Here is a 17477-nt window from a genome sequence, read left to right as displayed (position 1 = left end):
TTGACAATCTTGACCGGACTAGTGAAACAGACCTTCAAAACAGGGCTTGCTTTTGAAAAGTGATGTGCTTTCTTACCTACTTTACAGAGGTGTTGGGAGAATTCGTAAATATTTGGTCATTAAATTCTCATAAAAATGCCTGTTAAATGCCCCAGAGTCTGTCACAGAAGACACTTGTTTGAATGTTTAGTGGATGTAATGCTGTCAGCCAAAAGTCTGGTACTCACTCACGAAAGGTCATTTATGCATTTTGTTTCTTTTTATGCTTGTTTTCCTTTTTTTGACTATAAAATCAGTAGATGCTAGCTATAAAGAGAAACATTTAAAAGCAGAAAAATTTAATGAAGAAAATCAACAGAAACTTCAAGTCAGTTATTTATAATTATGTATCTGGATACATATTTATAATCTATATCTGCTTCTCTCCATGTCTAGACATACTTATGCACACACAAGAACTTTTAGCATCTTAGCCTATTTTCTGCAAGTATTATTATGAGCACGTATGCATGTGTATATTAAGTAAAACAAAAATGCTTAACAGTTTGTATCTCACTTTTTTATTTTTATTTTTGCCCATGATGATGATAGATAGTCTTCTACAACATGATTTTTAGTTAGTGCATATCAGTCCCTCACAGATATTCCGTATTTGCAAATGTTTACTGTTGGAAAATTGAGTTGTTGTCATTTTTTACACTATGAAAATTTTGATGCAGTGATCATCATTTTACCCAAATATTTACCCATAACTCTCCTTTTCTAATTTTAGATAAATTGCTAAAAGTGAAATTGTTGCAACAAATAATTTGAAAATTATTTTACAGTAGAGTTATCCAAATTAACATTTCCATTAGAAATATAATAAATTGCTCATAAAATTCACTCCCTTTAGTATTAAAATATATTTTTTTAAACTCTATTTCTATGTGATGAGTGAAAAACCAATACTGCTTTAATTTGCATCACTGATTACTTGTGAGGCTGATCTTTTCAATACATTTTCTGTCCTCTGTAAATTTTTCATATTCAGTAGCCACTTCTGTATTGACACATTTTTCAAAATTGCTTCTTAAGAACTCTTCACAAGGTGAAAATATATATTGCAATAATGTCTTAGTTTTTCATTTGCTTCACAGATTTATTTTTAATTCTAAAGTATAAGCTGTGTATTGTATATTTAATACAATAATCTTTGTATAAAGGTTTTCATTTATTTAATTTTAATACTTGAAATTAAGTTAATTTTTATTATACAATCAAAAATGTTTTTTTCTCACTGTAAGATATTAAAAAACAAAAATGAAGCAAAAATCATCTTGACCTTTACTAACGTGCACTTGCCATCCCCCAAAATTTTTTTATCAGCTTTTTGTATACATTTTCAGAAGTGATGTAGATATTTAAATTATATATACACATAAAAGTACATATTTTCTTTACTTACATTTTGACATACCTGGGATTATATATTTATTTTGAAACATATGTTTTACTGAACTACATGTCTTGGATATCTTTTGGCTGATTTGCACTTTGAAAATCTATGTTTTATACACATACACACATACACACACTCATACACACACCCATTCACAGATGAGTATGTTTAGCAGATTTTTTTGGAGGGTATATTTATCTTCTACATCAGCTCTTTAAACATATGAAATATATATTAAGGAATTTCATGGGGAGAAATCTAACTTTGTTATTCTCTTATTTACTTAATCATTTATTGAACACCATATTCTGAATAATTAATTTATTCCTCATTGGTGTGTAGTGTTTTCTTTATCATACTTATATTCTAATAAATTCTCTATTGTTGTTTAAGGCTAACTAGTGTATAAAATAACATGTGTTTTTGTTATTTCACTAATGCAATTCAGGTTTAGATGTTGTAATTTTATAATTACATATCCATAAAATCCTGGTAATATTATATCGCTCTTCGTTACTTTCTGTTTCAGCATTACCTGTGTTTTCTTAAGTAAACTTTCAAATCACTTTTTCAAGCCTCCCTAGTTCTTGTCAAAAAAGGGAAACAATCTAATTTAAATCTTGATTGAGATTATCTTAAAATTCTATATTTATTGAAGGAGATACATGTTCTTGCAATGTTTGATACTGCCATTTAGAAACATGGTATATATCATGTTTTATACACCTAGTACTTTTATTTTTTTGTTTAGTTTCTATAAGTTCTCCACATTTCTTATTAAGTTGTTTCATGTATTCTCTGTTTTGTTGCATCATGAATAGCATATTTCCCACTTAATCTTCTCTAATTTGTTCTTGCTGGTGATTGGAAAGGTTTTGGCTAACTTCATAATATATTGAATCATGTTTCACTTAATTATCTTGTGTTTCCACAGAAGCAACTCATGTATATTAAGACTTCTCTCCTCATTACCAATAGCTAAAGGTTTTATTTGTGTTTGATGTCTCTTTATCTTGGTCAATGTTTTAAAACAATGTGAAATAGTAGGGATAATAGATAACAGGGATAGTAAGCTATTTTCTCATAATCCTCATTTAAGTAAAAATGCCTTCAGTATTTTTTCTGTAACCATATTATCTTTAATGATGGACAATTCATAACATGTAAGTTTAGAATATATGTTGTGCTGAAAAAGTACATCTATCCATGCTCATTTAGATATTTTTAATTTCCTAATATCAAGAGTGAAATGATCCTTCTTGGTTTTCATAAATTCTTCTACTAATATACTATTTGTAAGTAGTTTATTAAGAGTTTTTCCAACTGCACTGATAAGTTTTATTGATCTACAATTATGTTTTATTAACTATGATTTGCTTTTCTGTGTAATATTAGTTTCACAAAATAATTTGGTAATCTTTCTACATTTTTCCAAGTAGTAAGTTATTTGACATGACTTTGAGATTACTTCTTAAAATAATAATCTAAAAAAAATCCTTAGTAAAAATCATAAGACCCTAGTAAATCTTTGATTATTTGTCACTTTTTCCAATAGGTATTAGAAATTTTTGTTTTCTGAGATTTCTTGAATCACTTTTCATCTCTTAAAAGTTCCTGTAGAAGTATCTTTTTCATTAAGGTTCTTGAATTTATTAGCATAGTTTTTACATAAAAATTACTTATACTTTATAATGACTACTATATCTCTTGAAATATAGACTTTTCATGCTAATTATATGTATTGGGGGTTTTATTAAAACAAAACAGTAAGCAATTTACCTATTTAATTCATTATGTTCTTTATGACCCCGCAAAATCAACTCTTCAATTTATTTTTCAAATGTCATTTTTGAATATATCAAATCCACTAATTTTGAATTTTTTCTCCTTTTCCTGCCCTTAGGCTTGTTACGTTATTTTATAGAAGCAGAGAGCTTAGATTAATGATATTCATTTTTGTTAATGAATGATGAAAGCATTTAGGACTGTACATCTGCCTCTGAGCATAGTTTTGGAGATCTCTGCAAATTTGATAAAAAGAATTCTTAAGGTAATTGCATAGTGACTAAAGTTTTCTTCCTCATTTATTTGAGTTATTTATAAGAAAAACTGTATTTTTTCTTCATTTGTTTTGTTCTTTAAACTTTTATTAATACTTTCCAGTAATGTACCTCAGTGGCATTGAGGCTGGAGAGTCTTTTATGTTCATTTTAATATTTAAAAAAATGTTTTACTGTTTTACTTGTGGTCTGCAAAGTGGTTTTTAAAATGACTATTTCATTGGTTTGTAAAGAGATATAATCTGTGTGTGTTGGGTATATACTTTTTACATAAAAACTTTATTAACTATTGTGTTGTGTTTATGATTCAAATTTTAAATATTTTACCCTTTTCTAGTTTTTATGAACATATTTCTTTTAAAACTACTTATCCATTAGCAAGCTGAGTCTTTCTATCAAGTTAGCCTTGTATTCATAATAAGCTTTGTTTTATATATTTGAGAGAAAAAAAAATATTTCCTGTAGAGAGATTTCTCTTTATTATGGGGTTATTATAATTTTTCAGTGGAAAACTACTCTTTATCCAATGTAATCTGAAGATTTAAAAAATTGATGAACTTGGTCTTATTTCTGTCATGTTGTTTTATGACTTTTTGTTTCTCATTTTACCTTTATTCTTTTCCTTTTTTTCTTTCTATGTATACCAAGTCGCTAATTTTAAAAATACGAATGATTTTGAAAAAATAAAATGTTTTAAATATAATTGGTAATAATAATGATTTGTTTTGCCAAAATTCATTTCTAACATTAATTTGTAAAATTATAAAAGTTATAAATAAAATATTTCCTTTCGTCCTCATCATTTCAGTCACCCTGGTCTTTGTTAGTTTATTTGAGTGTTTAGATGTAGATCATCATTCATAAAGAATGTGTATATCATTTAAATTTCAAGAATAAATTTAATATTTGAATTTTGTTTGTTACCAAACTGTATTTTATTTAGTAGATATTTTTTTCCATGAAGTCTTTCTCCTTACATTTCTATAGACATTCCTCTAGGGATATTTGTAAGTTTGCTTTGGCATTTTACCTTGAGCTCGAGAAATCTCAGACCAGCTTGTCTTTTGTTCATTTAAAAAGTATCCCTTTTTCACACCTGGATTTTTAAGCACTTTTTTGTCCAAACAGGAAGATGCCTTTTTTTAACCTGTAAACTCAATTGATCTTTCACTTCAGGTAACTTTTTATCTATCATACACCTTATTATTTCTTCCTTCATTTTTTTTCTACACCTATTTTTCACAGGTTGGAACTCATCTCTTCTATTTTATGTGTAATATCTTCTTTTATGCCATTTTCACATTTTTCTATCCTCCACATGATTCAGTTTCTTGTCAGGTCACTGCTGATGATCAATACCTCTGATTTGTACTATCAGCCTTTTTTTAGAACAGGGTTTCTCAGCTCCAGCACTACTGAAATTGGGACCAGATAATTATTTGTTGTAGGGGGCTGTCCTACGCATTGTATAAGACTTAGCTGCATTTCATTTCTAGTCTGTACCCACTAGAAGCCAGTAGTATCCTTTCAGCTGTAACTAACAAAAATGCCCCCATATACTGCCAAACATTTCTTGGGGGAGGGATGTTGCAAATGTTCCCCCAGTTGAGAATGACTTCTTTAGAGTTTAGTAGTATTTTTGTGCTTTACATTTTCTTTACATCAGTCTTTATCTGAATCTTTGCTTTTTCTATGGTTCCTCATTCTTGTTTCATTAATGCCGTAACTAATTGTTTATTTATTTATTTATTTATTTGCTTTGAGCATATCCTGTGGTGGACTTTTCTTTGGCTCCCACATTCATTTCTTTCCACAGGCAGTTGGAGAGACGTGTTCAATATGTAATTCTTAATTTATGTGTAATACTCAAGAGAGAACAACCACAGTATGAAATATTTCAAGATTTTTGAAGAATGGCTCCTGCTAAGCATTGTATTAAGGAGAAAGAAGAAAAGACATGTCCAGCATTGCAGTGTCCCACTTTTCAGACCACAATCTACCCTCAGTTCCTTCAGTCCAATTTGCAAATTATGTGATCTCTGTCTCCTTCCTCTCCTCCTCCACCTGTTTTTCTCCCTCCCTCATTCTCTCTCACTGTCTCTCTCTCTCTCTCTCTCTCTCTCTCTCTGTGTGTGTGTGTGTGTGTGTGTGTGAGGTGGTAGCAGAAAGTATTAGAATAATATTTGAGAGATGATAAGCAAGAATAGCTATTCAGCTCTTAACTGCATATGGAATCTTGGACTAACTCTGTCATGCCTACTGCCTCATGTAAGCATTGCAAATCTTTGAAATAGATGCTATTATGTTATTCCCATTTTACAGATGAGAAAATTAATACTTAGAGAACTTAAATTAAGTAAAGTGCCAAAGCTACTAAGTAGTGGACCTAAGATTTAACTGAGGTTCCTCTGACTCCAGACACTGGGGCTGGCATATTATTCTGCACAATGATTTCTTTAGATCCAGAAAATAGTCACCTTGAGGTGGAGGTGAGGAGGTGTGGCTACTTAGCTTTCTACTTAAATACTCTTCTCTGTTTTTAAGCAAGAGCTACACAGTGCAATGAATCAAAGGCTTTTGTTATCTTTTTTCTGAATAGATGCATATTTTAGTACAGGTGCCAGCCTGTACATGAATCATAAACTTTTTTTCCAAAGCCAAATTTATTAGCCCATCATTAGTAAATATCCTTTCTATATTTTGGCCAGGGTTCTCTTTATTCCCTAAGTTCCAGGCGATTATAAAGTTTTCATAAATTATATAATTTTTTGGTATTTTTATGTAAACTTAGAAGCGGCTATATTAGTCACATATAGCATTTCTTTTAAAATTTTAAGTAAAAATCAAGTAATTAATTTTTTTCAATAATCTTTCTGAGCACCAATAAAAATATTAGTGATTCATGAAATAAATGCATGTATTATATTTATGAATTAAATTAATAAAATTATTTTTATTAAATTAAACATGTCATAATTTAATAAAATATTAAATGTTAATTTTAAAATGCTACATTTGTACAAATGGGGCTTAAAACAATGTGGGAGTACTTTTCATAAATCTGATTAGGAAATTCTGGTGTCACGGGGCTACCCTTATATCCTACTTTGGCTCAAAAGTTATAAATATACATGGAAAACTGAATAAAGAGTTTCAACTTCTCATCCTCTGACTGAATGACATTTTTATTTGAAAATGTCTCTTTTCTTATTTTTAACAAGATATGCAACTTGTAAAAATAATTCTTCAACTTTGTATCCATGAAATAGAATTATATTTTTCCAGAGAACAAAATCTTTCACAGAATATCCATACAGGAAGATCCCCCAGCTAGAGTGGGATGAAGGATCAATTGAATCCCAATGCTGAAAACCCAGTTTTTTATTCTATGGCATGGGGTTAAAGCCAGGGCATATCTCTGCACCCGATACCACATCCAGAAGTGAAATGGGGCACTGGTGTGGTTATAGCCAGAAATTGTTTTTAGCCTCATTTACTCTCAAGAACACCCAATGCCCATTCACTCTTTCTCGTGGTTAACGAAACCCTGTTTTTTTGTTTGAGTTAGCAACATGCCAAGCCTAGACTATAGATAATAATTAGTTCAGATCAGTCTTAAATGGCCAGATAGCATATTTCTGGCTGAGACTTATGGAGAAGTCACTGAGAGTCATGTGGGGGAAAATGTTTTTCTCCTGATTCTGTTAGGAGAGGACAGACTCTCCGAGTACAGCTCCTCACCCTTACCCCTGCCCCAGACTCCCCGTGAACTCCAGCACTGATGCAGCCATCTTGTGTCTGTGAGGAGTAGGAGCCTTGATTTCTACGCTGAGCAGCTCACCAAACACCAGTATCTCACCGCTCAAACATCTTGCTATGTAAAATGACAAACCCCTGTGTTCAAGTCCTGTCAGTCAGATCTAAAATACTTGCAGCAAAACACGTTCCTGATTGGTATGGTTCCAAAGTTTCTTCTCTATCTCTATCTTACTTTCAAACTTTGGGAATGACTTCTACATACACTAGTGAAGTATTCAAAAGAAAGAAAATTTGAGGAGAGTTGTAGCTCTTTTGTAGAATAAAATATCCATGGAAGCATTAGGTATTCTATGAGAAAACATTCCCTTCCCCCACTCTCACAATCAGTAATCTCTAGAATATACATTTGATTCTCATTATTAATGGTAGCTCCCCATGAACACTCAGTTAGTGAATACTGAAGCAGTGCTCGCAGGGAAGACATATATTCACATATATATAAATATATATATATATAAATATATATATAAATATATATATATAAATATATATATATATAAATATATATATATATATGAGAGTACTACAGAAAGTTTGTGGAAAGATGCGTATTATCTTTTAGTTCTATTTTTTTCACAAACTTTTTGAAGTACTCTTGTACATAGAACTATATATAAATAAAATTATTTTATAGATTAAAATCTTAAATTCTAAATACAATTCATTCTGGTAGATTCTATTTTCTTTAGTTTATAAAAGAAAAACAGGTTCAGAAATTTTAAGTGACTCGTCTAAAGCTGTCCCTCTACCAGGTGCCAGAGTTGAATTCAAATCCCATGCACTGGCCCTGAGCCAGAGCTTCTCGTGCTACCTTTACCCTGCCCCACCCGGACCATCTCTGTCCTCTGGTCATCTCTGAAAGAGGGCTGAAACAAGAAGGAGAGTGTTGCTTTGGTTGACCTCAACTGGGAACATCCCAGGTGAGCAGGAACCAAATTGTCTGTGGCTCTGCACATGCCTGAGAATGACTTTGATCTACAAGTGTCGATTCTGGAGTTACAAGTAAATTTTAATGAGTAGGCAAATTGCAATACAGAATCTTCAAATAATGAGAATCGACTATAATTATGTATTTTTTTCTCAGTAAAATGAATCTTGTTATACCCGTTTGAATATCTCTGCTGACAGCTTTTGCCGTCAAAGTGTAAGCAGACTTACAACTTCTGCTTCTCTTCACAAATGATTTCTCGCATTTCCTTTTATTCTATGTTCCTGGATACATGAACACAGGTACTCATACAGATAGATACACACATATGCAGCTATATAATAGCCATATCATACCATGTTCTCCAGTGAACCAACATGTCATTCAATTATTCATTGATCCAACAGACAAAGCAGTGAGCGCATGGAAGACTCAACATCCTCCCTACTAAAACATAGTAGAAATAAAGCATTACAGTGGTTGCCTAGAGATGAGGGGTGGTGTGAACAGAGAGTGACTCTACATGGGTCATGGGTCATGGTTTCTTTTGGGGATGATGAAATTGTTCTGCAATTAGATGGTAGTGATTGTTGCAGCACTCTCTAAATATACTATTTTTTTTTAAATTTTGCATTTTAAATGGGTGGATTTTAAGCTCTGTAAATCATACCTCAATAAATCTGCTAATAAAAACAAAGAGATATACACAATAAATCTGCTAATAAAAACAAAGAGATACATCAACTACACATGCGCAGGCCTACAGAACAATGAGAGGACACATCTCCACTGGTCAGGAAATCACACTCGTTGAGGGTTTCCCGTGAGCAGTTGCCACGTTCCTGTGCAGTTTTATTATTCACATGTCATGTGAAATCTGTAAAACTGTGTGTGCTGGCATAGGCTGGAAATGTCTGTTAACTTGTCAGCAACTGAAAAGGGTGAAGGGTTTTCATCTCTGCCGAGGAATTGGAACAGGTGCAGAATGTCTCTACGATCACTAATTAAAACTACTCAGGACTTGTATTTATCTTACATGAAAAAGAGTTTTACATGTGTTTGAAAACTGTGTGGAAATACAGCTTTTAGAAATCTGACTATAGAGTCCAGCTTTATTTCTGATTTATCTCATTTCATGAATGAATCCCTTGCTAAGACATTTCTCATTTTTGGATTAATATATTGCTGTGTTTTATTTTCACATACCCATCTAGCAAATGTAAGCTCTATTTATTACCAAGGGGATCTGAGTTAGTTTGGCCATGAATATATGCTTTTAATGTGTACCATGTGTATTCAACTCCTTGGAATGGCCCTGATATATTTTTATATATAATCTTGGAGAATCTGAGGCCCTTGCCCTTCCAAATTCTGTATGTTTCTTTGTTTGTAGCTCAAGGAAAGGAAAATAAGGTGCGTGGAAAGAAAATAAAACCAGTAGATGGGTCTACATGACACGTTCTTGAAAAGAGTCTGAATCTGAATATAAGAAAACCTGTATTGAGGAACTTATGAAATTTTAAACAAGTCAATAAGCCCATCCGTTTCTCAGATACTTAATCTCTTAAGGCCCAGCTCAAATGTCACTTCTTTCACAAAACTTCTTGAGATCTCTTTAGCTGGAATCAATCCCATACAACTGTGCACCCCTAGTATATTAGGAAGCACATAGGAGATGTGCCGAAGGTGGCAAGTTGAGTGACAGTGGAGTGTTGTGACGAAGATTTGGGTACTGAAGTCAGAGTCTGAGTACCTGGGATGAAATTCCCATCTTACCACCCTAGGGTAAGTAACCTTGGATAAGATTCTGTAAATTTCTTGGGTTTTGTTGTGAAGGTTGTGTGAGAGAAGACAAGTAGAACACTTTGAACAGTGTCTGAGAGGAAAGAATTGCTCCAGAATGAGGGTGGTGGCTATTATTTATCAGGAAGACAGTGGAACATAGTAAAAAATATTTTGAAAAAGGAAAATTAGATTGAGTCCTAATTTTCTACCAGTTGCCAGACCTATGATATGGCAAAATCAGTTAACTATTGGAGCATCAATGTCTTCATATATGTGATGTTACCTAGCTCAAAAAAGGATGATAAAAATCAAATGCAATTGAGTGTGAACACATTTTACAAGTGATAGAAGCACCGTTTAAGCATTAGACATTATTTGGAGGAAGCTGAGTGTTATAAAGACAATATGTAATTTGCAGTCAATTAGACCTGGATTTAAATTCTGGCATTAAAATTCACTGACTTTGTGGCCTTAGTAAATTACTTGTCTCTGTGCATAAGTTTTTCCTCATATTACTGCTAAGATTAGATGGTCATTGTAAGCATTAAATTAAACAATATTTTAAGTACTGGATCTACCATCAAGTGCATAGCAGGAATCAAATCACACAAGTTCATTCTCTATCACAGTTTATTTTGTTATTTATCATATGTCAAAAACCACACAGTGCTCTGTTTCACACATTCCAAAGCACCTCAAACGAATCCGCACAAAACAGGAAGACTTAAGCTCCAGGCTTGTGTTGCTGGATGAGTACCAGGTTTGCAGCTCACCTTCCAGGCTTTGGACAGAAAGCCAATAGATTCTGGGAGAGTTTTTCTTTGTCATTCTTGAAGTTTTATATAGAAATGAAAGGTATCAACAAATACAAAAATACTCTGACAATTTCCAAGCCCTTTAATATAAAGAAATTTTATTGTACAACAGCTGTCCCATGTGTCAGGACAGAGATCATTCCTGCCTGTTACCTGGCTTGCCCTGCACTTTTCTACAAACTGGCCAGCCAGAGTTACATGTGGCAACATAAACAGAATTCTCTGGCATTGTGTGGGTGGTGGCAGGAACAAGCAGTCTGCCTCTTCCTATGGCAGGTCATCTTGAAGAAAACAGTATGTCCGTATCGCAACCAGCCTGCTCCACTGTAACCATTAGTCTGTCAGCTTTTAGGAGACCTCGAACTTAAGCTCATCAGCCTATTCCTTCCTCTCGCTCCTCAGCACCAGCAGTTGAGAAGCTTTGCCTAAAATGCTTTATACCTGGCTAAATAGATTTTGTCCTGATGCGTCCTGCACTTAGCAGGCTTAGCAAGTGGGGTGGAATGTGGAAGGGGAGGTCATGGGACTTGGAACTTGGTTTTCGATGGAGGAGTATGGAAAAAGATGTGAATTATATGTCAATCAGAAAAAAATATTTAGCTTCTCTATATAATAGTCATAATAACAGGCAGCCACTGAGAGGTCTTGACTGACAGTGGAATATTCCTGGGCCCAACACAAAGTAATCACTGGTGGCCTCTTGTAGGTAGCTTTGCAAAACCAAAGATCATGACAGCTGTCCCAGGGTTACTCATACTTCTAAAACTTTTTCCATGCCAGATGTGCTCCTTACCCATAGACCCAGCCCCCAATACTCAACCAAAATGGAAAACAAAAGGAAGAATCATTAAACATAGCAGAAACTATTTAATGGCAGTGGCTCTTCATGCTAGTACCTTGATCTTAGCCAATTGACCACCTGCTGATGTTAACAGGACTAAACAATGGAGTGAAAGTCAAAAAGTAAGAAAAAAAAAAAAAGGAACAGGGTAAGAAAAACTGCTACACTTAGTAATATGTAAACATCATGCAATCAATTTGAACTCAACTAGTAAACCTACATCTTTCCAGAGAAAAAAACTTGGGCCATTTTCAGTCTTCTTTAATATGCCCACAGGAAGCAGCATTGTAAATGTCCCCTGATGTACCTTTCTGAGCAGCTGGCCAGGCCCAGGGAGCATCAGGCATTAAAGATTAATTTTTCCACCTTCTGGCTCTTCCTACTCTGTGTCCTCTCCTTGCTCTCACTTTCAAGGCAGAAGGAATTGGAGTCTGAGATGCATTGTGGAAATACAAAAGGGTTTCTGCCGCTTGCAGCTTGTTTTATCCAGGGAAGCAGCACAGACTTCAGGTGCTTGGGGAAGCATCTGCAGCTCTTGAGGCGATGAAATGGTGCTGAGAATGCAGTGCTTTCTGGCCACTCTGCTTCCAGCTGGAAAGACCACTGAGAAGCCTCTCTCAATGCACTTTCTGCAAAATTGCCTCCATCCATCCCATCTGGTGTTTTCCAGTGATGGACAGCTGCCTGAATCGTCCCAGAAACTGAGGAAAAGGCTGCCAGGGTTCCCTCCAGAGAGGCACAGGAATGGGGAAGGGGAGTGGGGATTTGTGTTTTCCAGGGGAGTCACGGAATGCTGGCCTCATTCCTGTCAGGCACAGGTCTGAGCACCCTGGGTGGAAGGGAGGGTTGGGCCAGGTGTACGAGGGGAAGGGAAGGGGAAACACACAGAGCTGCTTTTGAAGTATGAACCACAAACAAAACTCTACTAGATCAAATCACAAAACGCAGCAACTTTTAGCTAAAAACTTGGATGTAGTAGGGCCAAGATGAAATAGAAATCTCAAAGGTATACAAAAAAGGAAATGCAATAATGCCCCGGAGAATCTAAAAAAGAAATGAAGAGGAGCTGAGGAGAGAGAAAGGAAAGCGAGCCAGGCAGGGAGGGAGAGGTACTCATGCTGCTTAGCATGTGCTCTGGGGAGAAGGACCCTTCATCCCTCTGCCCACGGTTCAAGTCACTTGGGAGAACAGAGGCATGTGTGTTCTTTGTGTGTTTTTTCATCATTTTTTTGAGTTTGAACTAAAGCCTCTCTGTGGCACATTGACAATACCTATTACCCTTCTTTTATCTGGCCTGTTCTCTAAATGTGCCATTATTTCTCAAGCCCCACAAATTGGGTGCCTTTTATCTTTTTTCAGAAATGATTATCTTCAGACCTGTTACGTGAAAAGCTATGACATAGTACATAACATCCAAACGCTTTCAAATGAACCCCCTTGAAAAATCCATTTCAATTCTAGACAGGGACCTTCTGGATTAATGTTTGTCATATATTAACATCAAAAGATGAGTAGGAAGACCCTGTGGGCAAGAGGAAAGAAAAAAAAACATGAGAGCTAAAAGGGAAATTACCATATAACCCAGTTTATGCATTTTTAGGGAATAAACATTTCTGTTTCTATTTGGTAAATTATTTACTTAAAACCTCCTTCTGAGAACGACTTGAGATGTCTTACAAAAAAGATCCTGTTCAGTAATAGGCAATAACAATTAGAATAATGGAGATGGAAAAAGATATAAATACACAAAAATTTGAACTATTACAGTAACAAAGCATTGCATTTAGATTCCTAATAGCCGAAGTGAAAATATTATAGGCTGTTAAATGATTAATGGTTGAGAAAAAATATAATAGTTAAATTGAGGGGTACAAATACTTTCTGGAAGTAAAACGTACTTTGATATATTTAGATACCTTTCTTTAGGTACATGAGTATAAGCATGAGTGAACAAAGTCACGGGGATTACCAGTGTGGGTGGCTCTGAGAACCGCCCTGTCTTCAGATGTGTGCCTCCTATGTTTGTGCAAGTATGCAAAGGCTCTTAAAGCACAATAGTATCCAGCTGGAGCAAATTACATCTAAAATTAGCAGAGGGAATTTTGAAAACATGCCTGCTTTTCCCATCTCCCAGAAAGTTCTGATTGAAAGAGTATAATTGTAAGAGATCAGTTCTCAGGAATACAATTGAAATAAACCTTCCCCTTCCATGTCCCTCCCTAGCAGGGGATCTCTGCTCCAGAGATAGGCAGACGATGTGGAGAAAGGTAGCAGCCACTGGAGACAGCCTTGCTGTTCCTTAATCTGGGCATGCAGGATGTGCAGGACATATATGATTTGGGCTTTCCCAGGATATTTTCAAATGTGACCCCTATTCTGTGTTCATTCTGTGTCACTAAGATGTGCAATCTTCTTCTAGTTTCCACCTCCTTGCCCTAACCACTATAAAAAAAAATTTTTTATGAGATGTACATTTCTAGTTTGTCTCAAAATGTTCTTGTTCTAAAGAATCAAAGAGTAGAAAGGTTTTTTCTTTTGTTTAAATGGTCTTTCGAGGAACGGCCTCTTCCTTCTCATGATTTGGGTAAGGGATTTGAGGATGCTACATCTCATCACTACAAGGCTTAAGTTCTGAAAACCTAATCCTGGAAGGTGGAACTCATGTGCTCACATCTCAGAGAAAATGTGACAACAAGCATTCAGGCCAAAATGTAATAATGATGATATTTACTAAGGAATGTTTTTTGGTTATAATTTCACCAACGATCCCTATGAGACCAATATTGTTCTTTTCCTTGTTTTACAGATGAGAAAACAAGCTAAAGAAAGTGGAAGCCATTTTCCTACGTATCATGTAACAATTGATGATACATACACTCTGGGCACAAGCTTGCCTCAAAGCCTGTTCCCAGAACTATTGCTCTTCCCAAGTTTCCAACCTCTATAAGCGCTCTTGAGTCAGCCATAGATACTTCCAGCAATTATTAGACTAAGTTTGGGCTACCCTATATATTCCTATTGAGAATCATGGTCTGTTCTATCCCCTTCAGGATTTCACAGCAGTTAGAACCCATTTCAGAAAGAATTGTAAAGCAAAGTCAAGGGCATCACCCAATCTGAGACCATATCCCAGGAATATCCACACTGATCATCAGAGAAAACAGGGCCCTGTTTATGGAGTTTATTTCTCAGCTTGAGAGTATCTGTAGGTGGATTGTAGCTTTGCTGCTGGAGAAGCATGGGCCCTGGATCCATTTTGTCCATGTTCAAATCCTGTCCTGCCACTTATCAGCTGTGTGACCTTGCCCAAGCTACTCAAAAATATTTATATGCTTCAGTTTTCTTTTCTATAAAAATACAGTGATAATAGTGCATATCTTAGAGGTTTCCTATGATTGAACATAGCCTTACAGGTAAAGGGTTTAGAAAGTACCCAGCACAGGGTAAGCACTCAATAAACTAAAGTTATCACTATTTTTAGTTGAAATTAATCCATTTGTTACCTTCTTTGGACATCACATTCTTCACCTTCTTTTTCTCAGAAACATGCATTTTAGGGCAGACAGTGAGTCCAGCAATACCTGATATGACATCAAAGATGGCCTCCCTTCCAGGGGTCACATATGCAAACCTTTCTCAAGCTATAAAGGAAAACTGTATCACTGTATTTTCTCTGAGCACCACTGTACCTTCTGGCTCGTAACTCAGAGCATCTGAATGAGCAAAACTCTCTCTCTGGCTCAATCTCTTCTCTCACTCTTTCAAACAAACCACAGAATTTCTTAAGAGATTTTTTTTTCTATATCACAATCTCCTTTTTTATGTTTCTCAATTTTAAATTTAAAAGACTATCTATGCTGGGAATTGTTCAGTGATGTTGATTTATGAGACTTATGCAAAAAAGGACAGTCTTACTGATGCACATATCTATTTGGCAAAGCAGAAGTGATTTATAAAAAGACAGGCTGGTGACACTCACATAAAGGCAGCATTCACGTGGCAAGTGTAAAGGCAAAAAAAAAGAAAACTGCTACAAGTTGAAATGACAAACTCTTTCGCTATTTTAAGAAGCATGTAAATGCCACTCTGGCTTCAACTCAAAGTCCACCCTGTGGAGAGTGTGCCATCTCAGATGGGGTGCCCAGCGTAAGCTTGTCTTTCCTGTTCTTGATCGCTGAAGATCAGTGCCAGGTTAAGTTGCCCTGTCTTTTTCTAATCACTGTTCATGAGTTGGCCATCCATGAACTTCTCTAAGCTTTATTAAAACTCTGTATATTCTGCAGATTTTTCCATCTTAGTCTGCTGGGGAAATGGGACTTGTGTACAGTATCAAGCTTCTTTTATTTGTCCTAGAAGAATATATTTGACATTTTGAAAGAGAACTAGACTTGGAAAATTAGACCACACTTATTAGATTTTGGGGGGCTATTTTCTAATCCCCTACCCTCAATCATCATTGATCTGCTTTCATATTGAAGCTCCAGATTCCTTCTCACAATACTCTTCATTTCTTGAGCCTCAGTGTGTATACCACAGACAGGAGCCCAGCTGTGTCTCCAGGCCTTCCCGTGTTAATGCCCAAGCTGTCAGACAGGATGGCTACAGCAGCAAATTGATCAAACACTGTCTGTAGCAAATTCTCATGGGCTTTTCATGACAATAGAACATCACATACATCGAACGGAAGTGCATTCACAACTGTTTCCACCTGTCACATCAGTTAAAAGTTTATTCCTGCATTCTTCCCACCTGCATTTATCAGGATAGCTTGGTCGCAGCCACAGTCCCACTGGCTTACATTAGCAAAGGTTATTTCTTGCCCATGCTTCTTGCTTGTAATGGATCAGTTGGAGCTCTGTTCCATGCCATCTTCACTCCTAGGACCTCTATCCTAACTCTTGCTAGTCTTATGGCAGAAGTGAAAGGAATCATAAACTAGGAAAATATCTACTCAGAAGGGACACACATTGTTCTATTCATTTCTTTAGCCAAAGCAAGACACATGGAAAGTATAAAGCTCCTCTAAGGAAGGGAAACATTAGGAGAAAAAATGGAATATTTTCTATTCCTGAGAAGTTTAACTTTTTAAAAATGATCCTCATACTGTGCTGAAAATGCAAAGAAACAGGAGTAAGCGGTCACTGCAACATACTATAACTGGCCCATAAGGTAAGATGTGTCTGTGTGAGGGATTGGGGAAAAATATTTTGCAATAAACACTAACACTGGAAATTTCTAGAAAGAGGAAGGAAAGCAATAGTACCTATTTACCACATCTTCATTAAGTCCACAGGTCAAGAATTTTGTTAGAGCAAGAAAGAAGTAATGACTAGTTCAAAAGGGTAGATTCCCTGAGAATCTTCCCAGAATAGCTTCTGTACAGGGTAACAGGCATCAGTAAAATCGAGATCCTGATCTCTGCTTGAAATCAACTCTCCCTCAGCCTGAGTATCAGAAAAGAATACGACGATGTCCCTCTTGAGAAGAAAATTTCCCTATATAAACTTCCCTATATCTGATATGACCTAGATATGGCTGTGAAAGGCTTGTTGGGAGAACATATTTTACAGTAAACACGAGCACTGGGTATTTCCACATAGAATGGAAATTTTCCTTTCTTCCAAAATGAAAGCAGCAACTGAAAGTGGGTGCACATGAATTACAGAGTAAGAAGAGCAGGGAACAATCAGGGAAGTGAAATAGTAAAGCAAGTGGAGGATCTGAAGTAGAGGGAAGAAAAAAGATTTATCCAATCAGGGTAAGAAAAGTGGATGAAACAAAGCCCGGA

The sequence above is a fragment of the Cynocephalus volans genome, chromosome 14, assembly GCF_027409185.1.
Source record: "Cynocephalus volans isolate mCynVol1 chromosome 14, mCynVol1.pri, whole genome shotgun sequence".
NCBI lineage: Eukaryota > Metazoa > Chordata > Mammalia > Dermoptera > Cynocephalidae > Cynocephalus > Cynocephalus volans.
Note: the sequence above shows the minus strand (reverse complement) of the source record.